Source organism: Ambystoma mexicanum, chromosome 3p (genome assembly GCF_040938575.1).
Source record: "Ambystoma mexicanum isolate Mex_15411 chromosome 3p, UKY_AmexF1_1, whole genome shotgun sequence".
In the NCBI taxonomy this organism is placed as follows: Eukaryota; Metazoa; Chordata; class Amphibia; order Caudata; family Ambystomatidae; genus Ambystoma; species Ambystoma mexicanum.
In genome coordinates, this window is record NC_090925.1 from 340,784,062 (window position 1) to 340,810,000 (window position 25,939).

Sequence of the window (25,939 nt, forward strand, 5' to 3'; positions counted from 1 at the left end):
GGCTCTGCAGCAAGATTCTTAGGTGGGAAGTGCCAGAGTCTTTGAACCTGAAACCATGGACAAGGCAGGTGCCTGCAATACACTTCCCAGCTTCAGCCCATCCGTCTTAAAGGACAACACAAGCCCAGTGAAGAAACTAGGAGAAGTGCATTGACGAGCATCTACCAACAAAGGACATTTTTGAGCTGGTTGAGTCCCTCAAGCTGCAATCGACTCCAAAGCTGACTGTTGTTGTGCCGCAGCCGCTGAAAGCCATCTGAGACATTTCCAGCTGCGCTCCTCAAACTGTTTACCACCTGATACCCACTGCTGTCTCCCATCTTGATCTCTGTCACAGAAGCCTGCAAAGCACACTGAAGTCGACCCGACCATGTCGAGCACCAAGAACATCTACAAGCACAAGGTACATTGTGGTCTTGTTCCCCTGGTCCTTCTCTGCAGGCCCTCAGAGACATTTTAAGACCCATTGCTCCCTTTGTGCTGAAACCAAGTATCCTTGAACTGTTGCGATTATTTACCAAACCGACTACCCTCCTGTCAGTATCCACAGTGCATTCTTTTCCTTCTTTGAAACTGTCAATCCTCTGCATTCCTTTACAGGGTGGGTTGTATTTCATAGTATTGCTAGAGCTGTCTGTTGTGATAATAATAAGGTCGATATTTTTTTACAACCTTGACTGTGCAGTCCCTTTTATCATTGGGTAATAATTGTATTTTTGCTGTGTTGCAACTAACTAAAGATCCACAACCTTGCAGAGATAAGCCTGCTGTTCCGTCCACGTTACCAAAATTGGACAAGGAGGTTTATAATTTGCTTGTGCTTCCAATCTGTTCAGATCCCTGCTGGTGTAGTAGAGGTGTGGCGCTGATAGATGGTTTGGAAACCGATATTCATCCCTGGAAGTTGATTCGTCACACCTCCCCTAAACTTTTCTGTTCATCTTCTCTCCCTCTCTCCATTCTTTCATGCTACTGTGCTCTCCTCATGCCTAGTATGTCCTTTCCTTCTATACCACCTAATTTCCTACCTTGACTCTCCTATCCCCACCACATCTCTTCCATTCCCCTATCTCGTCTATTCTCCCCTCTCCTGCTTCCCTATTTCCTTGAGTTTGATACCCTTTTATCCCTCTTTGTCATCTGCTCCTTTGCCTGCGGGACCCCATACTTCCCTCTTCTTGTGTCTCTTCCCTACTTCTCATGCCTTCATTGAAATCTATACCTTCATCGCTCCTCTCATATCTGATTTTCTTCATTTTATTTTCTGCTTCCCTGATCTCCCTTCCATGCATTTGTAAATTTTCTTTCACAGTTTTTCCTCTTCCATTGCTTCCTCTCTTCTGCGATATCCATATCTCTTTTACGTTAATGACTTCATCGTTCCCATCTTACATTATCTTCCCTTCCGCTCAAACCGCTCCTATTGTTCTATAATCTCTATTCGTATATATTCTTTCCCTTCAACTCTTTCCTATGTCCTCTCAAACCTGCTTTACTTTTACTTCCTCTATCATATTATGCCTATGTTGGTGCCTTTGTATTCACTGCTCCCTTAAAACGTTTCTTCTCTCTGCTCCTTTCTTACAAAGGCCGCTTCTCGCCCTACACTCTTCTTTTATTTACTTTCCTTGTTTCACATTTGTTCCTTCCCATCTTAACAACCCCTCACCGCCACAGGCGGACGGTTATCTGAAATCCAGGACTTTTGCCAACAGGAAGGGCCTCTCTATGGACCTTGGGGGGCAGTGGCAGTGCTAATGGCCCCTCAACCTGCTTCATGCTAAGAGCCTATCACAGGCACCGGCCTTTCCAGAAATGTCCCATTCTCCGATAAGCCAGTTCAACTCTGCCTACCCTCTCTGCCATGTCTCCCCCCATCTTTTACTTTCCAGTTGTATCCAGTGATCTAACTCTTGCAAAACATTCTTCCTTCAGTAAAATATTCATGTATTTACACTTTGGGCCTCAGAACGAGTTTGGCGGTGTGGTAAAAGGTAGCAGAAAAGTGGCTGCAATTATGGTACCGCCACTTTACTGCCACTTTTTCACACCATCAAATGACATATTTCTAAATAAATTGAAGGAAATCCCGCCAGCCATTGGTTGGGGGCATTGTGTCTCTATTTTAGCACAAAGAACTGCAGGAATGATTGCATGCAGAATTGCCACCCGCAATCATTCCTCCAGGTCCCCCATGGAGCATCATCAGTAGTGTAAAACTAACCTTTATCCCGACGGTCTAACCCCAGCTCACGTTCCCTATTAGTGGGTGAACAATCCAATTCTTGGTGAATTCTGCTTCACAATGATAGGAAGAGGAAATGATAGGGTTTAACTCCAGCATTGCCCATCTCATAGCCTGGCGGCAAATCTGTCAGACTGAGTGGCAGTAACTGTAAATGAGGCCCTTTGTGTTCAAGTCGTACTCCAAGGCCACCTTCATCCACCACTGTAACCTGAGCTGAACACACTTAATTGCAGAAAAGCTTTGACAAACATGTTATTTTAAATCAGTGGTATTCAAACTGTGGGGCGCGACCCCCCAGGGGTCCGCGGGTGCATCCCTGGGGGGCCCTGAGAGCTCATGAAATATAAAAATAAAAAAAATATTTTTTTTTTAGATTGCAAGAAATGGGCAGGGGTGGCTCACATGGTCGGGATGAAGCATGAAACTGTCTCAGGCAACAATGAAAAAGTGGCCCGCAGTTGTAAATGGATATTCATTCCTTTAGTCACACACTGGGCCTCATTACAACTATGGCAGTACAGCAGGCCGTGCGACACCCGCAAGCACAGCTCGTCGGATGCACCAGCACCGTTATTAACGGTGCCGGTGCGCACCGTTATTAACGGTGCCTGTGCATCCGAGTTCCCCATTCCCATTGAGCCCTATGTGGATCTACCAGTACCGGCACCTGCGAAAGGGCAATTATCAGGTCCGCCTAACTTGGCATGACCCGGTAATTTCCCATTCGCGGGGGCCGGACCCAGATGCAACTCAGGCGGCAGCCGTGCCGGTTTTACCGGCGCAGCTACCGCTAGGGTTGTAATGAGGCCCACTGTTTCAATAGTACCCAAGGGGGTGCTTTGTGTTAAAATGTAAGTAAATTGGGATATATTCAGCAACAATGGTCAAAATTACTAACTGCATAGTTAAGTAACTCATCAAACTGGTCCCCATTGGCCAAAATGGTGGCCCATTATGACTGGCCCACACTACCATTTTACCTTTTTGGTACATTCATTGCCCTATAGGCCAATCTGAGCCTGGCGGCTCATCCATAATGGCGAGGGGGCGCCCACCCAATGTCGCCTCACCCATTATGAAGGAGCTAAGGAGCCAGCCCAGTGAAACAGTGAGCACTCCCTCAGCTGTTGTGTCCAGCTGATGGAGTGCTCCTGAGCTGGCTGAACTGTCAAAGGGAAACACTGTTTACCTTTGACAGTTCAGTTTAGTTCCCCAGCTGCACATGCTCACTGAGCCATGCAAGTGCTGGGGCATTTTGCTTTGCCAGCATTCATAGCTCATTGGAAATGCTGGCTTGGCCACTGCATGTCGGTATGTTCCTGCGCCTCCTTGCACATAAGGACAAAGCAGCCTGGAGCAGGGCGTTTCAGCACCTCACCCACACACAGGCCAATGCAGAAGGTATGTTTATGTTCATTGTTTTTATTTAAACATGTGTATGGATGCGTGTATGCTTATGTTTTTTTTTTATAACTCTGTTTATTGAGTTTGAACAACACAACATAGAAAAACAAACATGGATCATTGGCATACATAGGATAAAGGCAGCATAGCATTAATAACAGTTAGAAGAGGCCCATAAGGCCGAGGACCGTAAGACAATAGCAAAACAAGGCAGGAAACCGATGCCAACAGTGATATTGATCTACCCCCACCAGCGGATCTCAGTGAGCATCTAGCCATTTACCCCAATTCTTTTCAAATTTACGGGGGCAGCCCCGTGCATTATAAATCCGGCGCTCTGAAGCTGCGCACCTGTCCAGCTCGTTACTCCAACGGTTCAGGCACAGTGGGTCGGCAGATCCCCATTTAGCTGCAATAAGTCTTTTGCCCGCCCCCAACGCAATTGCCAGAAACATTTTCTCATATTTTGACAGGTCTACTTCACCCCAGATGCCTAAGAGTACCATTTTGGAATCCTTGGGGATTGGTGTCGCCAGGGCGGCAGAGATTGTGCTAATACAGTCCTCCCAGAAGGCCTGTAACACCCGGCAATCCCATATCATATGGTAGAAGGTGGCAGGTTCATTTTTGCATCGAACGCATGTCCCGTCTTCTAGCCCACCCCATCTGGCATTTACAGCACGTGAGTGGTATGAGCGATGGAGGATTCTCAACTGTATTAGTCTAAGCTTGGATTCTATACCAATTTCTCTAGGAGACATTAATGCATCCACCCAATCTTCAGGTTCCAGGTGACCTACGTCCCTTTCCCACTTTGCTTTGAGCCCGTCTAGCTGTGTAGCCCCAAAGGAGTTAAGGGCCTGGTAGAGAGTAGAGGTGACTTTAGAGGAGATGGGTTGCGGGAGGATGTTGGTCTCGATGGGGGAACAGGGGGGGTATAATTGTTGTGTCAGGGAAGTGGGTACGGATAGCGTGGGCTAGTTGCGCATGCCGAAACCGGCCCATGGGTGCCAGGTCGAATTGTTCTCGGATGGTCTCAAAGCCCAGGAGGCGACCCCCTTGTATCACCTGTGCTAGTGTGTGTATTTCTTTTGCATGCCAGTGACCAAAGGAGCCAATTTTCACTATTTCCGGGAGGAGCGCATTGTGCCATATGGGTTGTGATAGTGTTGGCTGACCTTTCCAGCCGATTAGTTTGTGTGCGTCTCGCCAGGCGCGACGTATATGGTGGGTCATTTTGGGCAGCGCCGGGAGTTGGTCGTGGGTGGCATACAGGATTTGAAGCGGTGTTAACGGGGCCATGATCTCCAGTTCGATACGGATGTGTGGCAATGTGGGATCTGCGTGCATCCAGTCATTTACCACTCCTTTCTGTGTTGCTAGGTAATAGGTGTGTATGCGGGGTAAACCGATGCCTCCCTCCCATACTGATCTCTGGAGCGTGTCAAGGGCGATCCGGGATTGTTTCCCGCCCCACAGCAGTGTGGGTCGGTTCTTGTCGATGAGTGCGAAGGTTTCTCGTGGGGATGAGGAATGGGCCGTTCTGAAGAACATACAACAGCCTGGGGAGGGTCATCATTTTGAATAGCGCGGCTCTACCCATTAGCGATAGGGGAAGTGATTGCCAATGGGGGGTGTCTCTGGTGAACCGTTCAATTACTGGTTGTAGATTAAGCCGGGGAAACTCATCGAGTGTCGGGTCAAGCCGTATGCCCAGATATTTAAATTCCTTAATAGAGACATGGTATGGGCAGGTCTCCGGGATCGCAGACTCGCCACCCTGAATCGGGAAGAAGATGGTTTTGGCATCATTAACCTTTAGGCCCGCGAAATTCTGATACTCCCTGAGAATAAGGGAGACAGCCGGGCATGAGATGCACAGGTTACTGAGGTATATGAGAAGGTCATCCGCATAGAGCGAAAAGCGGTCTTCGTCCCCCTTCCGGCCAAACGAAACCAGTCCAGTTGGTATTAGCTCTAAGCACAATTGCTAGCGGTTCAATGGCCAGGAGGAAGAGGAGCGGGGATAGCGGGCACCCCTGCCTCGTGCCCCGACCCAAGGGAAATGATTTGGAGGACCTGCCATTCACCCTCACTGTGGCCTCCGGGGATGCATAGAGAAGTTTTATCAATGATATAAATGTCTGCCCCAGGTTCATCCAAGCCATGATCGCCCACAGAGCATCCCACCCCACGGAGTCAAACGCCTTTTCAAAGTCCACCGCCAGGAGGGCAAGTGGGGCTGGTATTTTTTTCGCTCTGCTCAGCGCCAACTGGACTCTACGTAAGTTCATTCGAGTTGATTTATTGGGCATGAATCCACATTGGTCCAGGTGGACGAGGGTCTCAATCACCTGCAGTAGTCTATTGGCAAGTGTTCTGGCGAGGACCTTGGTGATGTCAGCATTCAGGAGGTCTGATTGGTGCTGTGGGAGTATTGGAATCTGGATTCGGTCGAGGTAGCGTGAGGGTTCAACTGGCGGGTTCTCAGTGGGTGGGGTGTAGAGATTTTTGTAGTAGGCGGCAAATGCCTCGACGATGTCAGAGTCTTCTGTTAACAGTGTTCCATCTCGAGATCTAATGGCCCATACATGTCCCCTGCTTTGTTCGCGTCTCTCTAACCAGGCCAGAGTCTTGTTAGCTTTGTCGCCCCGTTCATATATTTGGCTTCGGACTAATTGGTGGGCAGTTTGTGCATCATCTAGAGATAGGTTCCTAAGGGCGTCTTGCGCCGTGAGCATCGCCTCTTTTGCTTCTTGGGTGCCGTGTACTAGGACTTGCCGTTTGCACTCCAGGACTCGTGCTTCTGCTTCTCTGACCTTCTGGACTTGACGTTGTTGATAGGCGGACACCGCTGAGATAGCTTCCCCTCAGAGGACTGTCTTGTACGCCTACCAGATCGAGATCGGGCAGTCCACGGAGCCTTCTTTGAGTTTAAAATATTCTGTTGCCTTTTTTTCCAGCTCCTCAGGGATTTCAGGGAGGCGGAGATGGTATGCGTTTAGGCGTCAGTTGCGGTCCGGGTGGCGGCAGGAGTTTTTCATGGTTAGGAGGAGCGGAGAGTGGTCCGAAATTACTCTTGCGAGGAATTCAGCGTCGAGAAGCCTGTGATTTATGTTGCCGGGGGATAAAGGCATAATCGATCCTGGAGAACGATTTGTGAACGCCCAAATAGAAGGAAAAGCAATCCATGTCGTTATGAAGCGAATGCCATGTGTCCGTCAGTCCCAAGGCCCCGGCGAACTCGGCGAGCGGTGTGGAGGTGGGGCGGGTTCCAGATCTCCTATAAGATCTATCGACTGCGGTGTCCATTACTTCATTAAAGTCCCCCCAATCACACACGTATCAGCCGCTTCTTCCAGGAGCAAGCTCTGTGGTTGGAAGAGTAGTTCATTCGTCAGCGTGGGGGGTGGGCATAGATTGCTGGCAGGCCCCATTTCTCGCCCCAAATATCAGCTAGCAACAGTACATAGCGGCCCGGGGGTCGGTCTGATCTTCCTTACCTGAAGGGGAACTCGTTTGTGGACGAGTATCATCGTGACCCTGGCACCTTTCGTGAATCCGGCATGGTAGGTATGCAAATAATTGAATCTTTTGAAAAAGTTGGCGTTTGTGCCTATCAAGTGCGTTTCATTTAGGAGGGCAATGTCTGGCGAGTGTCGATTTAGATGCTGGAGCACCAATCTTCGCTTTATGCTGGAGCCGAGGCCATTGACGTTCCAGGACAGTATGGTTACCTTGTTGGAGTTCAGTCTATCTGCGTGAGTCTTCTTGTTGGGACAAATGGAAGGATTAGTGGCAATTACACTTTTCCTGGGGACATATGGCGGTTTCTTTTCAGGGGAGACATCCAAGGGTTGCCTCACATTGAAGTGCCTGCTGACTGGCTGATAAGTGCGTCCACGGTCCTGGCCAAGGACGGTGTTTGCTTTCCTTGCCTACGTTTGTCGGTTTCAAACCTTCTTGTCCCATGATTCCATTGTCTTGGGTCCCCAAAACTCCCCCCACCCTGTACTTCCCCCCCCAACTGGGAGCACCTGTTGCCCAAACAAACTTATAACTTGGTAAACTTCCTCGGGATAACCCTGACTGCGATAACGCCTGCGCCACTTTAGGAGTGGCGGCCGCTAGATGAGCGCTTCCATGTTATTACGTTGCAGATTAGTCCCCCCCACTGCGTGGGCCCTACCCCTTTTCCGCAGGGGTCCCCGTCATGTTGTCTGCATTGGCGGGAGATCGAGGGGGCGAGAGCCGTTCGGACCGGGGCCTCTGTGTGGGTGGGCCCGGTGGTGTGCGCCTCGTTCTGGAATCCGTGAGAACTTGGGTTCCCTTCTTTGGGAGTGTAGAATAGATGAGTGGTGCCCTCATGGTAGACTTTGAGCAATGCCGGAAAAAATAAAGCATATTTGATAGAAAGCGACTGAAGTTTCTTCTTGACCGAGTCAAAAGATTGGCAGGCCTTTTGGACTTCCTTGGTATAGTCGGGGTAGAACCCGACCCTATAGCCGTTGTATGTAATCGGGCCAGAGGCCCTTGCCATTTGTAGGATCGCATCTCGATCACGATAGTTCAGCAGGCGTGCGATTATCGTTCTAGGCGGGGTGCCCGGGATAGGTGGGCCAGTGGGGACTGTGCGCCCTTTCTATGGAGAAGAATTTGGATAGCTTTTTGGGGGCAAAGACATGAGTTAGCCAATCCTCCAGGAACAGTTCAGCGCTGGGGCCTTCCTCCTTCTCCGGTATTCCGAGGATCCTGAGGTTATTGCGCCATACTCTCCCTTCGCTGTCCTCAGCACGGTATTCCAGGTGGGCAATTTTTTGGGTGATCGCGGCAAGTTGTTGCTCCAAGCGGTGCACTGTGTCTTCTGTGTCCGACACTCTCTGTTCCGTCTCACCAACCCTGGCCGATAGATTGTGGAGGTCTTGGCATATAAGAGACACCTCGGTGGATATGCCACCTATTTTAAGTTCCAGCGAAGTCCTCGATTCCCCAATCGCTCTCATGAGGTCCGTCAAGGAAATTGGGGGGTCCTGGGGCTCATCGCCGGCCCCTTCATCTTCTGGGGGCTGAGGTCCGCGGCGTGGAGGGGCCTCCACGGTGTAGAGGTCCGTTTTGCTTTGCAGTGTTTGTCGCTTGGTCTTTTCCTTCCCCATGTCGCGGTTGATCAGCCCTGTGCGGTGGGGGTCCAGCTGCTTCACGTGTTCACCCAAGGGGTGGGTGTAGGGTTTGGAAAAGGGCTAGCGTATGCCAAGCGGGTGTGCCCAAGCAACGCAGGTGCCTGGCGTATGACCGTGTGCTGGCTGCACCTTGATATAGTTCGCTGGCAGCGTATCTCCAGTCCACGGGGGAGCGCAGCCCCCGGTTCTCCTTGTCCTGCTGCTGCTCGACCCCAGTGCCGCTGTCTCGCTGATTGGGGGGAGGGAAGGCAAAGACAGGCAGTGTGGGCCCGAGCCAAGGGTAGTCAGTTGTGTGGGCTTCGAGTCGCGGAGCTTCACCCGTTCACCTCGCTGACGGGCCAGGAGAGGCGCCTTGAGGATTCGTCCACTGCCAGTGTCGGGGTCGGCGGAGGAGATCCCGGTGGGTCTCCGGCAGTATCTGTAGGGCACCACCGGTTCTTGGAGTCGGGTTTTCTCTGTATGCCTTCTCAAGGAGCGTTCCCCGCGCACGTCGTGTCGTGGAGGGGGCGGGCGCTGTGCCAGGGCCTTATCGGCCGCGCCTCATCCGTCTGCCGACTTCGGGGAGGATCTTGCGTCTCCTACTCCGATTTTCTTCGGGGTTGCGGGCACTGGTTCTCTGCTGCATCCGCTGCCCCCAGAGCGCAGCTTGGGTGGGAATAGTACACTTTCACGGGAGTTCTTGCAGGATAATTGTAGCGCCCGCCGGGAGCCGAGGCAGTTAGGTCCGCATGCGTCGGGCATGCCGTGTATGCTTATGTTATGAGTGAGTGTATTGTGATGGATGCTCGTGTGAATGATAGAATGTGCAGTCCCTTGCATACACACATAATCATGTTGATTGTGTTAGGCCCAGTGGGGCGCAGCGGACAGGGATGGTATCTTTTTACTTGACATCTATCATAGATGTCCAGTAAAAAATGTCATGTCTGCCCCCTGGGCCCCCCAGCACCAATTGCAAACTGTTTGGCTATTTACCCATTTTTTTGTTAAAAGTATGTTCTACAATGCAACATTTTAACCCATTATTTAAAATAAATTCACAGGGGGAAACACCCCCCCCGAACCCTCCTTTATTGGTTCGGGCTCCCTCACTATGCTCGGTCGCATTGGCATTTTTGGGGGAAATAGTTATGCCCTCCACTTAAAAAAATCACCAGCCGCCACTGGCCCTCAGACTGTGTTAGGAACGGGATGGGGGAAACCCAGGGACTATGGTGGGCGCACAATGGGCGGGAACCATGGGATAGTGGTGGGAGCAGAGTGGGGAGAGACCAGGGACTGGGTAGGAGTGGGATGAGTGAGCCCAGCGACTATGATGGGAGCAGGCGACGGTGCGCAATATATACTGTCCATTTGGCATTTCTAGGGGGGGTCCCGACCTTCCCAAATTTTGCTCAGGGGGCCCCGGCCAAAAAAGTTTGAAGACCAATGTTTTAAATCCTACAATATGTCAAAGACGCCCTCCCCCCCCTCCCTTGACTCAGGTTATAGGAGGTGTGAGGCCTTCACCAGGTGGAACTGTCCTATATTGACCACCTAACAATTATACCCTGACTGTGGTCTATTAGCACATTTATTTGGCTATTTTGTAAAGCACACACTGTCAAGTGAACCGCTTCGAAATGCTCCTGATTTCAGCATGTAAGGAAAATAATCAAGGACAAAATGCTAAGCCCAGAATCAGAGAAGTGGTGAAGCCAGGATTGGAGCCCAGGTTTCTTAGTACCAGTATCAAAAGCCAGTGTGTCATTCTTTTTGCATTGATGTCTTCCTAGAACCAAACTGGGTGTGTGATTAATAACACTGATTTGTCAGGGCCGGCCTTAAGGATGGTTTGTAAAGGTAGCGGGCGCCCCTCTCTCGACAGAACAAGGCCTGATAACCTGTTCAGTGGTTATCATGTCTGTTCTTGCGAGAGAGGGGCGCCCGCTACCTTTATAAAACGGCCTTAAGGATGGCCTGCCTGTGAAATCGCACAGGGCCCTGTTCTCCTGGGGGCCCCGCAGTGACCAGCTGCCACGTGTGCACTGAGTAACACAGCTTGTTTTAAAGGTGGGCTAAGCTGCTTCCCAATACAAGGCTCTGTTTTCTGCCTTTCGCAGTTAGGAAGTGCTGTCACCACCCATCACTATGTGACGCTCTCGAGGTAAATACCCCCAGTGGGATCTCACAATTACTTTACTTCGTTTCACACTCTTTGTCCAGGCAAACCAGTTACAGTGGAAGCTCTCTACAAGTGATGGTGCATGTAAGTATGCCTTGTTTTGGACAACAGAGTTTTATTCCGAAAGCGCACACATAGAACCCACATCTATAATTTATTCCAAGACAATAAAAACATGTCACACACATGTCTTTTAAACTATCTCCCTTATTTTGACAAATCAAAAAGCGTTGTTTTTTTTATATACTGTCACATTTTCCTCACATCTTATATGAAGTCTAGCTGTGGTTCTTTCCCTGGCCTGGGGCCTTGCATGCTCTTCCACACCGAGACCAGTGAGGGGGACACGTACCCCCCCCCCCACGCAACCCCCCACCCACAGGTCAGTTGCAAGCAGAAGGGCGCTAGGCGACCTGCAAACAACAACCAATGTGAACATGCTTGCAACAGAAACTGACATGGTTCCGCTCATAGGGGTCTGCCCTGCCAGCCCACCTTCCCTGGAGGGGGGTCATGGAGGGACCCTGAGGGTGAACTGAAAGACAGGCCACTTCTGCTCATCTGGCACCACCACCCAGGAGGGGGAACCAGAGGATGGACCTGGTGGGCAGTCCCTTTCCCTATGCACCTGCTGTCACGCCAGGGTATTACCCCCATTCTTTTTTAAACACCTCCACACTAAAGCATTGCCCAACACCAATACTTATAACCCCATTAACAAATAAATAACTTTGACCATATGTAAATATATACACATAGATAAATACATACACATTATATTTATATACATTTCATAATTATTACATGGGGGTGAATGCTGCATTCAGCCACACCCTGGTGGATCTTGAAGACCCTTATGACAGGCTCAATACCTTACGTTGCTTTTGTAGTTCTCCTGTGGTTGGTCTTACGTGGGGGTCTTACTGCTGCTTCTTGGAGGGGCTGCCCATCCCAGGTGTTGTTTCAACTCTAGTGGTGCCCCCAAGCTAAGTGGGGCTATGCTGAAACAATCATCGCCACTCTGGGCTCGCGATTTCCTTATGCAGTGCCCCATTCACCAATATCACTGCCATGAACCCCACGCACCTTTAATTAACCAAACTCACACCTACCACTCCAGTGGGATTCTGATTCTGTATATGGCGGATGTGTGTTCCTGGGCAGTTGCCACACTCACTGCCGCACCCCTGTGTGGACTTTCTTGACCAGCGGTGCCCTGTTGCCATGGGGACACTGCCTTCACCACTGCTGCCCGCTCCATAGCTGTGCCTATGCAGTATAAGCAGGTGGTTGTGCCACATGTTTTCCGGTGCTCTGCTATCAGTGAAAGAGGCGCCAGAGCTGTTCACCTAGGCCGCATGTACGACACATCCTGAGACTTCTCTTCATGCCGGCCCGCCCTCCTGACTTTGGGCAGGTCGGTTTTACTCATCTTTTTGGGCCCACCCCAACTGGCCCCAGGACATGCTGACAAGCCACACGGCTGCACCACCTGGTCCCAGGACACCCTGGACATAGGGCTCAGGTGGGAAGCACTGATGTTCTCCCCCGGGCCACCCATCACACAGAGCCAGACCATTTTCTCTTCTTGGAACGCCCAGCCTGGGTCTCGAATGGGCCAAAATGCTGATGGTCCCCTGCCAGGGCTGGACTGGGAATTAAAAGAGGCCCTGGAAATAATTACTGGGGACCAAAAGAGGCCCTGTAAATAAAGTTCAAAGTGGCCCTGTATGACACCTTTTCAGCAAGCGCAATGCTTTTCCTATGAGAAAATTTGGAAATACCACACAAAAGAGGCCCTGGGTGCAGAGGCCCACCGGGAAATCTCCAGAGTTCCCTATGGGCCAGTCCACCCCTGTCCCCTGGGTGCCCAGGCTGCACCTGGCACACATACCGAGGCTCAGGGTTAGCGGGCCACTCATGGCAAACGCATAGTGGCTTTAGCAGCCACTTTAGCCACAGTGGGGCAGCTCCCAGCCACGCCCCCAGGATGAGCCTCACATGCATCCTTCTCTTTTTTTCTTCCTTCAGCCAAGACTGTCACTCCTAAAAATATCTAATTTTTTTCAACGTTCTGTTCCCTGCCCAGTCCACTCCTCAGGGCAGGGGAAATATGGCCTTTGTACCGTGATTTTTTTACACAGTTCCATGGTGGGGCTGGTTGGTCTAGTCCACTGCAGCACAAAGGGTACGTTTTTCAAGTAAAGTAAAAAACAACACAACATATTTAAACTTAAAATGAACCCCAACTCTGGTGGGTGTCTGTGTCTTTTATATATTTTCCTGTCAGGGGACAAGCAATTAAGCCCCTCTTGGCGGGCCCTTTTTGGGCAAGGGGCTCCAGAAGCATACTTTGTCAAAAAATTAAAAAGCAGGTTGCCTTTTCACATGTTATATTTTTTGGGAGTCTTTAAGTCATTAAAGTAGAATGACAAATTCCAGAGTCCATTTTTTAGCATTCCACTGAATTGCATTCTGGTTTTGTAGTCTTCTAAAATATTACATGTATTGCTTAACATACTTCTGCAAGGATTTACATATGTGTCTGCGTGCTTTATGAGGATTTGTGTACTTTTTAAACATAGGGTAAGGGGCAAGTGGGCCGTGATGGATTGACAGGGGTGAGAGATTGCCTTCACTGGTCCCAGCCCTGTGCTGATTTTAACATCTGGAGAGATAGGGTCTACCTCGATCCCACTGCCAGGCAATCCTGCAGTCGAGGCACTTTGCCTCTGCGCCCCAGGCCGGACCCCAGCCACTGTGGAAGACATTCTTTATGCATGCATCTCGCTGTACGTTTGGTTGGATGTTCAATTATTTTGACAGTCAAAATAATCCTCATGTCTAGCTATTCAAATAAAAGCATATTATTAGTTTGGACAATATGATACAATATATTCGCCATAAAAATAAAATCATGAATCCGCTGCAAAAACATCACTTCAGTTAGTAAACCGCTAGCGCAATTCTTTTGGCACTCTATTCCAGTCAGATGGTGTTTTACAACCGAGGGGGAAAAAGACCTGTTGCAAAGAATATTTCTACTAACTATAGCTGGGAATAGATGTGTTTAAATGCCTGTGTTGCAGATTTATCTCAAATCCTGGCATCGCACGTGTGCTATCCTAGGAAAATAATGTTATCTCGCCATGCCTTATCTACGAAAATTAGAAGTCAATGGAACGGATTCCAAGGACTTTTAATTTTGGTATATATATATATTATAATAACAGGGAGCAGCCATATTGTGGACCTCACAGAGTTTTATGCCTCTTACTCCTAGGAACTTCTTATAACTTCTAACTTCCTATGAATCTTTCCAGTATTAAAGACACATTCTGTAAGTGACATATGCAAATTAGGGGACCTAACACAACTTTTGCCCACCAGGGACCGCACATTCAATGGCCGAGTGGACACTGTGGCGTGTAAGTAGACAGATCATTGTTGCACGGTGGTGGCCACGGAGAAGGAGGATGCGGACACAGGGATTGTGGAAGCCTCTTTATTTCTCTCGCTTCACAAGACTCCTGGCGCTCGCGCGCCTTACCCATAATTCCCCCTTTCCCCCGGCCTTCCGCCGTAAGCTGGCTCCGCCCCCACAACGGTGGGGGCAGCACTCCTTTAACCCTTTGAAGTGCTCGGTAACATCACCCCCGGACAATATATTCAAACATCAAATCAACATTCTTCAACAAGTCTCATAGGTTTCCTTACGATTCTCCGTGGCCTCTCCTCTTGGTCACCTGCCTCCTGCGGTTTCGTGGTTCTCGCTTCTCCGCTTGTCTCCCCCGGATCTCCTCCTGGCGGGATCCACAGGTCGTCCCGCGGGTCTCGTGGTTCTGGAGAGGTCGACCGCTGGAACGGCTCTGTTCCTTCTCGTCTGGTGTAGTGCCTGAATTGTTGACAGTTCCTGGTGACAGATCTGCTTTGATCCTCGGCCGTGACCATCGTGCCTTTCACGGCGGTTACTCTCATGGGGCTTGGAGCAAACCTGGGATCTGTCTTTCTGGGCGTTGGTTGCTGGACGAGTACTTCGTCCCCAATGTGGAAGTCTGGTATTATTGCGTGGCGGCGAGCATCTGTCTCTCGTCTTGCTCTCTCCTTGGCTTCCGCATCCCTTCGGAGTACGTCTACGTCAGGCAGCTCCTCATCCGATGGGTTGCACGGTATACGGGTTCGCACTTTGTATCGAAACACTAGCTCGGCAGGTGTCTTGTTGGTGGCTTCGTGCGGAGTGTTTCTATAGTCCCGTAGAAGTCGGCACAGTGCCTGGTGTGGATCGACTGCTTCTATTCTGGCCCTTTGTCTTGTCTTCTTGATTGACGCCATGAAGCTTTCCGCCATCCCGTTCGCTTGTGGGTGTCGAGGAGTTATCTTCATGTGTGCAAATCCTAGGTGTTCCGCTAGGGTTTCAAACTCGTGTCCACTGAACGGGGGCCCGTTGTCGGACTTGACTGTTTTGGGGATCCCCCACTCGCTGAACACTTCCTCTATTGCCGTTGCTACTTGAGGGAATGCGGTGGTGGTGACTGTTTTGACGATCGGGAAACGTGAGTGTTCATCTATTATGAGCAGGAGGTAGTAACCCTCCTCCGTGGGCCCGTAGAAGTCCATGGCTACACGCTCCCACGGCCGTTCAGGTATCTGTGTGTGTTGGAGCGGGGGTGGATGTTCCGCAGGAGCCGTGCACTGACAGGCATGACAGTTTTTTACCCATTCCTCTACCGCTGCGTCTAGAAACGGGAACCAGATATGGCACCTCAGCTGTCTTTTGGTGTTCTCCGCTCCTCTGTGTCCCTCATGGGCCGTGCTTACTACTTCGTTCCTGAGCGTGGCGGGGATGACGACTCTGCAGCCTCTGAGAAGGATGTCGTTGTCCTTGACGGCCAGCTCACTATGTATCCTGGCCAGTCTTTTGATTTCCTGTTTGCACACCCCAGGGTGCACCAGCATTGCCCTGTGGTGATCTCTCCATTTGTTGGTCAGTGTGAGGCTGATGGCGAGAGCCATGGTGGGGTCGGCCGCTGATGCAGCTGCAACTCTCTCCAGGGATAGCGCCGGTGGTAGCGAGTTGGATGCAATGTATTGTACATAGGCGATGTCTCCTTCGCGGGTTAGGGGAGCCCCGACTGGGTGTCGTGATAGGTAGTCCGCGGGGTTGAGGTCACCCCCGGGTCGGTGCACAATGTCGTAATCGTATTCCTGTAAACGGATTCCCCACCGCTCGATTCTAGGGGGCATCTTGGTGTGCGGGTTGCCAAAGAGCGATAGCAAGGCCTGGTGGTCCGTAATCAGCGTAAACTTTTTCCCGATAATGAAGTCGTGGAAGTGTTCGCACGCCCAGACGGCGGCGAGACTCTCTTTTTCCGCCTGGGAGTAAGCCAGTTCAGGGGTGGACAGGGCTCTGCTTGCATAGGCGACCACGTGTCTCGGGTGGACGTCCGCCCCGCTGGTCTGGGCTGGGATGGCACCAAGGCCCACTGGGCTAGCGTCCACCACTATTTCAGTGTGCCACGAAGGGTTGAAGTACGCCAGGCGATGTGCTTTCATCAGGGCACGTTTGATGTTGGAAAATGCCTGGTGGCACGCAGGGGTCCATTCGAAAATTGTATCTTTCTGAAGGAGCTTCCGCAGAGGGTCGGTAAGGGACGCATAGTGTGGTATGTACCTCGCACAGTAGCCAGCCATGCTGAGGAACGAGCGAACATCTGCAGCCTGTCGCGGTTCATCCAAGTTGGTGATGGTGTCAACCTTGTCGGGATCCAGCAACATTCCTTCGCTGGAGAAGATGTGTCCGAAAAATTTCAGTTTTGTCTTGCTGAAACGGCACTTGGCGATGTTAAGAGTGAGGCCCGCTTCCTGGAGTGCTGCACACACGGCGAGTAGAGTCTTGTCATGGGCCTCCTTAGATGATCCAAAAACGAGGATGTCGTTGCTGTAGTTTAGTGTGCCCCTGATGGGTCTGATCACCTGTCGGATGGCCTCCTGGAAAATTTCCGCGGCTGATGAGATTCCAAAATTCAGCCGCCGGTACCTGTAGAGACCGTCGTGGGTCGCAAACGTTGTGATGGGCCTGGACTCCGGATGTAACTCTAGTTGGTGGTATCCTTGGTTGAGGTCGAGTTTGGAGAACATCCGAGCGTTGTTCAATTGCACAATCATGTCCTCGATGCACGGGCCCGGATGTCTCTCACGCTGGATGGCAGTGTTAGCCACCCTCATGTCCACGCACAGACGAATCTTCCCTCCTTCTTTGGGTACGACCACGAGCGGGGAGACCCATGGTGTCGGGCCTGTGGCAGGTTCAATGATTCCATCAGCCAGCAGCTGTTGAAGGGCATCTGACACAGCCGTTTGCAGGTGGAATCCTACTCTCCGAGGATGTTGTGGTACTGGCCTCACTGATGTGTCGACGTGGAGCCGGATGGGAGGGGCCTTGAGTTTGCCTAGCCCTGTGCAGAGGTTGGGGAATTGCCTCGTGATGTCAGACTGTGTGACCAGGTTCTGCGGCTGGTGGCATGCGATGGAGCCAACTGTGTTTCTCGTGATTGTGCTCTCGGAGGTCGCTGTGATGGAGTCTCCCGGCCTCACGTGTATTTCAATCAAGCCCAGGCGGGATGCCGTGTGATAGCTGAGTAGGCATCGGCTTCTGGCAAGTGACCGGATAATGTGTATTGTTGTGTCGACTTTCCGGCCATTTAGGAGAAGGCGTTGTGTGAAGCATCCTACCGTCGGTAGGGGGGTGGTAGCTCCCCACTGAAATATCCTTGAGCGAGAGTGTTCGAGTGCTGGTGGGTCCGGTAGTGCGGCATAGTCCTGCTCGCCCATAATATTGACGGTAGCGCCGGAATCAATCATGAACTGGAATTTTCTGTTTCCCATTTTGATGGGGATTTTTGGGGCTTCTCTGGCCTCTTCAGTGTCAAGTACGAGATTGACAAACTCGTCATGGTCGTAGAGGTCATATGGCATGTCATATGCGGCTCCGTGCTCCTCCTGGTAGAAAGTCAAGGGCCCATATTCCTCTGGTGGATGATCATATTCGTCCGTGAAGTATCTTGTTCGGTCAGCTTGCTCCGGCTGTAGTGGATATCCTGGTGTTTGGTATTCGTCGATGGCCCGGACGTATCTCCTTTGCCCTTGGCCTCGTTGGTAGTATCTGGGTTGAAAGTATCGTGGGGGTGGTGGACGGAAGACCGGCCTGGCAGGCGTTTGGGGTCTCACAGGGGGAAATGGTATGCCTTCCCGGCATACTGAGTGAAAATGTCCTTCTCTTCCGCAGTGCATCGCTGTGATAGCGCCGGACATGATCCTGCATGCGGAAACGACATCCCACAACGGTAACACTGTCTCTGTTGGCGGGGAGTTTGGATGGACTGAGTTCTGTATGACTGCGGCCCTCGGTCACCTGGGCGAGCTGGTTGAATGGTTGCGACCAGTTCCGCTGCGTCCTGCTTGGTGTTACTCGGGTTTCCCATGGATGTGGCTTGGGCATCAACCCTTTCATGTATGCGGGCGAGTTCGCTCACTTCCTGGATGGTGAGGGGTTTCTTCAGGAGCTGTTTTTTGAGCACCGGGGATAGACAGCCTTCGATGACCCTTAATCTTATGGCTTCCTCCAACGAGAAAGCGTCAAATTGGCAATTTGCGCCTTGCACTCTTAGGCGGGTTATGAATTTGTCAACTGTCTCCTGTGGCATTTGGGTGCATTTGTTGAAAAGATAACGTTCGTAGTCACGATTAACCTCTATGATGAGTCTATCTAGAGCGTTGATCAAGTCCTTGAATGTGTTCTGTTCAGCTGCAGGGATGGTCTTGACCACCGTCTTAATCTCACCCCCTACCAGGTTGAGGAAAATGTCCCTAATGTTGGGGGAATTACCATCGCCAGACCCTCTGACGTAGTGCTGGAAATCTTCCATCCAGTCGGTCCATCTGGGCCCCTTCGTGGCTTGTGGGGTCATGGTGAAGGGCGGTGGAAGTCGCAGCTGAATTGGCTGTACAATATGGGCTGGTGAAGGCGACCCAGGGTTGGACCCTGAGGCAGCTGCCGGCGTGCTCATGGTGTCAGGAGCTGGGTACAGCACTTGTGTATGGATCAGTTATGCTGAGAGAGTGGTCCGCCAGGTGTGGAGAGGGGTGGCACTCGTCACATGTTCTTGATGATATTTAACAAAACAAAAAAAAAAAATTTTTTTTTCTTTTTTTTTTTCGTGGGCGTGGGCGGGCTATGCCAGCACGCCGCGCAGTGGAAACGCTGAAACTCCTTTGGGCAGTTTCTGGGGGGGGGCTCGTCGCAGTGCCGTGAGAATAAGGCGAGCCTCCAACGTACAACGTCGTGATACGGCGCAGCTGCAGGGTACCTGTGGAGCGGCCTCTACTTTCTGGAGGTGTAGGAGGTTAACAGGCAGAGGGGGCGCAGGAGCGTCCTCAAATGCGCTTGCAGCGCGGAGACGGCAGGAGATCAAACGGAGGAGAGCTGGCGGACTGCTGGCAATGTTGCGGATGCGCTCGTAGCGCAGGACGTGGTGGAAAACCACAGGAGGACGGCGGACTGCCAAAGGAGGACTCCGTGGGCGCACGGGGATGGTCCTCGTCGCCAGTGTTGCACGGTGGTGGCCACGGAGAAGGAGGACGCGGACACAGGGATTGTGGAAGCCTCTTTATTTCTCTCGCTTCACAAGACTCCTGGCGCTCGCGCGCCTTACCCATAATTCCCCTTTTCCCCCGGCCTTCCGCCGTAAGCTGGCTCCGCCCCCACAACGGTGGGGGCAGCACTCCCTTAACCCTTTGAGGTGCTCGGTAACAATCATCATACATCATCAAGAGGTCATAGAAGAAAATCTGTTTAGCAGTATACCAGGAGGAAAGTAATGGGATTCCATCTTCAGAGGGCAACAAAATAAGTCAGAATAAGCCTCGGCTTCCAAGGAAGCGTGCAATGTACGACATGCGTCTGTAAAAGTCACCTGAGCTCCCCAGAATGGCGATGAAAGGCATGAACGTTCCGCGTGGGCGTGGCCGAACTGAATCACGCAGACGCAGTTAATAGGAAGCCCGGAAGACTTGTTGTGGAGGACTTCCGTCCGCATTCATATAGAGGCGGCAGAGGCCCTACATGGACTGTCTCTGCTTCTTACAGAGCAGCAGAGTGCTTCACCATGGAAGACTGGCAAGTGTTTGGGATTTGTTTGTTTTTAAGGCAGCCTGCCCTGCAGCTGCATCAACGCTGTTGGAGCGACGAAATGGCTGCAGAGGTACATGGTAAAATGAGGCGAGGGAGGGCGAGTTCGGGTAAGGGTCTCCAATATAGAGAAGGGAGATTTGCCAAGAGACCTGGGATGGACGTGAGGTGGGTGCGTCGAGCAAATAAGTGAGGCTAGATTTGTTTAAGGGGTGGAGGTTGTAGGATAGGTAATTCATTTTCAAGGCCATGATCTAGTTGGTGTGAATGTTGAGGGTACAGGGTATCCTTTTTGGCGATTGGATGTGCTTGAACCACATTTATGTGCAGGTCTGTTTGTTATTGGGCCAGTGTTGTGACATAGGCTACGAGCCACAGGGCTCGTGCCTAGTCACATGTTATGGGTCTGATCCGCACCATTAATGGTGCAGAGTGGGTTTCCACTTGGCAGTCACCATCCAAAGCTGTGTCTGTGCAGTTACTGCCTCGCTGTGTGCCACACAGACCATGGGCCTACTAGGCCGTCCCCGCATGACGGGGTATCCTCACCACGAGGCCCCCTAACAACTGGTGACAAAGGTCTTCAGCTGAGCTGCTGCTGGTAGGTGGTCTGAAAATAAAAGCAAGTACAAACAAACAAAAAACACAGATTGATGGCACCCTGAAGGGGCAGCCGGGTCATGCCCACTGAAGCCTGGGGGCTGCCGTTTGTTTACAAGGCCCGGCCGACTGGTGGGACCTCTGCAGCGCCGGCATCAGGGGACCGCAGTCTGCCTCAGAGCGAAGGGCGAAGCAGATGCGCGTGGCTCCCGCTGCACTCGGATGCAAGAAGAGAGATAACGTTCCCAAAGGGTGAGCGAGGAAGCGGCCCGCCCTACACTGCAGGATGCGGAACCACTAAGGATTGAAGTTTCTGCCTGGAGGTGAAGAGCTCACGCAGAGGGAGCGAAGAAGAGGCCCGCAGTGCCGCACAGTATTAAGTAATTAAAATCTCCCGCCTGAGAGAGAGATGGTGCGCGTGGCCTCTGCCGCATCAGAAGACAACATAAGGGATTTAAATGTCCCGCCTTGGGCAGAGGCACCACTAATGGGAAGGTGTAAAATCCCAGTATGAAATTCCCACTCGGGGAGAGGAAGTAGCTGCGCGGCCTCCGCCACATAGGAAAGGAACATAAATAAAGGCCTCAATAAAAACTGTTAATCCCCCACCTGAGGTGAAGTGGGCAGTGCAGCCTTGCCGCCGCAAAAGAAAAAAAACAAAAAAACAGTATGATTGAAATGGGACTCCCGCCTGGGGGAGAGGGAGTGGTGCAACCCCCACCGCTGCCACAATGGAAAACTATGAACACGTTGTTCTTCCCCATGGGGGGAAAGGTAGCAGTGCATTGGCCATTGCCACAGTGACAGTGCACAAATAATTACTGGTCACGTCTAATAATGACAATTGTGCCAGAGCGCAGGGTGGCCAATGGCGCTCCATTAGTAGGAGTATGAAGTGCCAGCCAGGGGACAGATGCAGTGGCTGCATCAGCTCCTGCCTGGGGGAGGGGAGCAGACTCAGCCTGCAGCCAAGGTACTGCTGCCTGGGGGAGAGCAGGCGGCATATGCCATTACAGTAACTTTCATTGCTCCCGCCTGAGGGAGAGTGAGCAGTGTGGCCCCTGTCGCAGCCGCCACAAGTTGTGAATAGTAGAAGTCCCGACTGGGGGAGAGAAGTTGCATGCTGCCACTCAAGTCGCCAGTAGCAATCCAGCAAGGACCGTCACTGCTGTTCTTGAACAAAAGACCCTAGCAAGGGGCAGAACCCAGAGGAGCGGCCTGCCCCTCTGGACACTTAATAAAGGTGCTCCTGTCTAGGGAGAGGTGCACTGCCTCAAATAGAGGCACTTCTGTCTGGGCAAGAGGTGCACTGTCAAAAGAAGCTCTTGTCTGCAGGAGATTGGTGGTGTATGCCACCAGAGGTCAAGCTCCTGCCTGGGGGAGACAAGCGGCCCATGCCGCTACAGTTGCTGGTGGCTTTCCCAGGAAGCCATAACTGTGACCTTGCCTATCCTTGCGGCCAAAATGCCAGGAGCATGTCATGCAGCGTGGCATGACCCGAGCACCTTCTATGGGATTAGGGCGGTGAGGCGAGAACTGCCGCTGCAGTGGCTGTACCTCAGAGCCCACTACAGAGACCTCCCGCCTGGGGTAGGCAAAAGACGTGGCCCAGCCACGGCTCTCCCACAGGAGAGTGCTTGTGCGGCCAGGTAAAGGGGGAGTCCGGAAAGGCCACGTGGACCAAGTGCACTGCCATCAACTCCTGCCTGGGGGAGCCTGGGCATGGCTCGGCAGTTGCTGCTACCGCATCAAAGTGAGCGTGACCGCCAAGGAGAGGGAAGATGTGGCTGTCTGTGATGGCTCCTGCTGCAGAGAACCTCAATGCGGTGGGGCTGCCACCAATGCAGTAGCAAGAAAGAACTCCCGCCTGGGGGAACCCCGGGTGCGGCCCTGCCCGCTGCCGTCTACTAGTCCACACTTGGTGATGGACTCAAGGAGAGTGTCCTCCCCTTGGCCCATCCTCATAGGAGTACGGGGCCCAATAAGAACTCCAGACTGTTTGCCGCAAGGAGACACGCCAGAATGACCATCCTGCAGTTTAAGGAGCGGGGGGCTGCCAAGACCCTGCACTGGCTCCATGGCGGCGGCCTGCATGCTCAGCACAGCTATAACTAGAAGTGTCCTGCCACTTTAAAATTCTACATATGTCAATCCTGCATGTCATTATGTGCATTGTTCTGAGGTGTTGGAATCCCTCCTAACCTTCAGGTACCAATAGTCTGGATCTTTCTGTTATTATGGAAGAGATTCTGACTCATTGTATTTATTTTTCTTGGGTGTTTTGATTTGGCCTTGTTTATTTCCTTTACAACATTTTCAAAGCATTGCCATGATAATTTGTCAGGGTGCTAGGTTTTCAGACAAAAAAAACGATTGTTTAAACCTATAGCCGTGGTGAATAAAACAACATGTACATATATTTAGAAAAGTGGAGAGCTCTTTGCACAACAGTATACTTTATTCTTGTTCATAGCACAGAAAAGTACATCTTTGGTCAAAATTAGTGCATAGACCCGTTTTGCAATTTCAAGTTGCTGTTATACCCTCTGTCATGACCCCGTACAGGCGCTGGTCCTGGTTGCATCGGCGTGGTATGCGCTATGTAACTAGTCTACACCTTACCTCTTCTAAAATCGCAGCCCGGTCCCCCCATTCCTTTGGGCCATTGGATGTGCTAGTTTCAGACCGTACTCTGCCCCTGCTGCCTTTGGAGCCTGCTTATCAGTGGACCACGACTGCAGCCCGGTGCGTCGTTACTCCAGCATATGACGCTGTGTAACTAAGTTTGGGGAACCCCTGCTTCTCTCCTTTCTATCACCCTTAACCGCTCTCTTTCCATCACTCAGTTTTCGTGGGAAAGAAACGCGATCAGATTACATCCGCAAGTCTCCTTGTTCAGGATTCAATCCTGGGTTCCTACGCTTGTCCAACACCACTCGGTCGGAAAATATGTTGCACAAGATCTAACTCTGCGGTTCCCCCTCAGCACCGCTCTCACCAGTTCTATGGAAGAATGGCCCGAGTTCACCGCCTCAGATCTCCGCCCACTTCGAGTATGCTTACTAACCTTATCTCTTCCTGCAGCTTATGTTCTAATTACACGCGAGCAGTGACGATCCCACTTACCTACGACTCCAAGACCAATCTTCCTCCCATCTTCAGTAAGGATTCCCACAATCCACAGAACAGGTTAACTCCCGGTCTTGATATCGACATTCCTTCTTTACTTTCAATATCCTCCATGAACTTATTGTTTACACACTCTCTAGAACTCCTGACACAACAGCAACCTCCAGTAACCTGTTCTGCTATACCTTCTAAAGACACCGCCCACCTGTCCCCACGGAGAAGGCTTTGAGGTGCGGTTATCCGCGAGGAAAGACACACTGACACATCGCACCCCATTCCTGACATCAGGGTTTTTTGCCCCAGAGGGTTTCCCTGGGTCCTCTGCTCCCCTCAGTTTTCCTGTTAAACAGGCTGAGGGAGACATAGTTCCCAGGGGAGTTTCTTTACACAGTTGCTTCATCTGATTCAGGTCAGTGATTATTACCTTGTACAGCGATTCTCTTATCTACTGTTTTACCCACATGACAGATAGCAACGCCCAAGAATCAGACGACATGGCTCAGATGCAGCAGCTTATGCAGGCTATTCAGTCCCTTACCCATGAGGTACAGAACCTGAAACAAGAAAATGCATACCTTAGACAACACGTAGCCCACCATGCTGTAGGTCCCGAACTCCCTTCAACCTCATTACCCGGAGGGGGGGGTGGGGGGGAAATATGACGGGAATCCCCATAAACTCCAAAGAGTTCTTGGACAGCTGCACCATACAATTCACATTCAAGGCTCGTTATTTCCCGGCTGACCGTGACAAGGTTGGATTCTTGATCCCACATCTCTAACGGTGCGGCACTTGCTTGGGCCACACCCCTGGTCACCTCCAACAACCCTATACTGGGCGCATACCCAGCATTCGTGAACAGTCTGAGAAATGTGTTCAGTGGTCAGGAAATCTCGGTGTCTTCCCAGGAAAAACTATTGAATTTCCGCCAAGATTCACAGTATGTATTGGATTACATCACTAGATTTAAACAATTGTCAGCAGAAACGGCTTGGCTGGACGACGCCCTGCTAACCCTCTTTAGGCGAGGTCTCAACAAGGATTTGAAAGATAAAATATCCCAAGTCCCTAGACCCGCCAAACTGGAAGACATGATTACACTTACGATGCAAATAGACTATCGGTTACAGGAATGACAGCATGAGAGAAGACTGGGCAGGCCTTCCTGACTACGTTCTGAAGCCATACCAAACCCAACCTGTTCTCTTCCCACGGAAGAACCCATGCAGCTAGGGACTACACGCAGACCGTTATCACCCGAAGAAATGGACCACCGATGGTCTAAAGGACTTTGTATGTATTGTGGATCTTCAGAACATTTGGTCAGAGAATGTCCTGTGCCCCACCTAGAAGGACTGGTCCCAGGAGGTCGGGAAACTCCCAAGCCCAGTCGTAAGGGGAATCTCAACCCGGGTACACGTACAAGGTTTCCCAAATCCCGCTCTCATGTCTCAGAACACTGAGATCATTGAAACCCCTATGGTGGTTATACTCCTGCAATTACATCTAGGTGAAAGAGTAATCCAAGACGTCCCGGCATTAGTTGACTGTGGAGCGGCTGGACATTTTGTTGATGCCCAATGGGCTCAGGAGAGGGCCATTGGTCGTATCCCCAAGCTGGCCTCTATTCCTGTTCAGGGCGTTGATGGAAGCCCTTTGGTGTCGGGACCAATCAAGGAACAAACCCAAGACATCTCGTGTTGAATCTCGTCACATGTGGAACAGATCAGCTTCGATATCTTAAGAGCTGCCCTTTTTCCCGTAATCCTGGTCTTACTCTGGCTCCGATTACACAACCCTTATGTGAATTGGACTGCAGGCACCATATTCCTGGGGTCGGAATACTGCATTTCTCATTGTTTAGCCCAGGGTTCGATTGGCATACGTACCATTCCTTCAGTTTCTCGTGATACTTCACCAGCATTATTGAGCCAGTTGTGCAGGATTCCAAATTGCTACTCCGAATATGCAAAGGTGTTCTCCACTACTCACTTCGCTGCGTTACCTCCACATAGAAGAGATGACTGCCA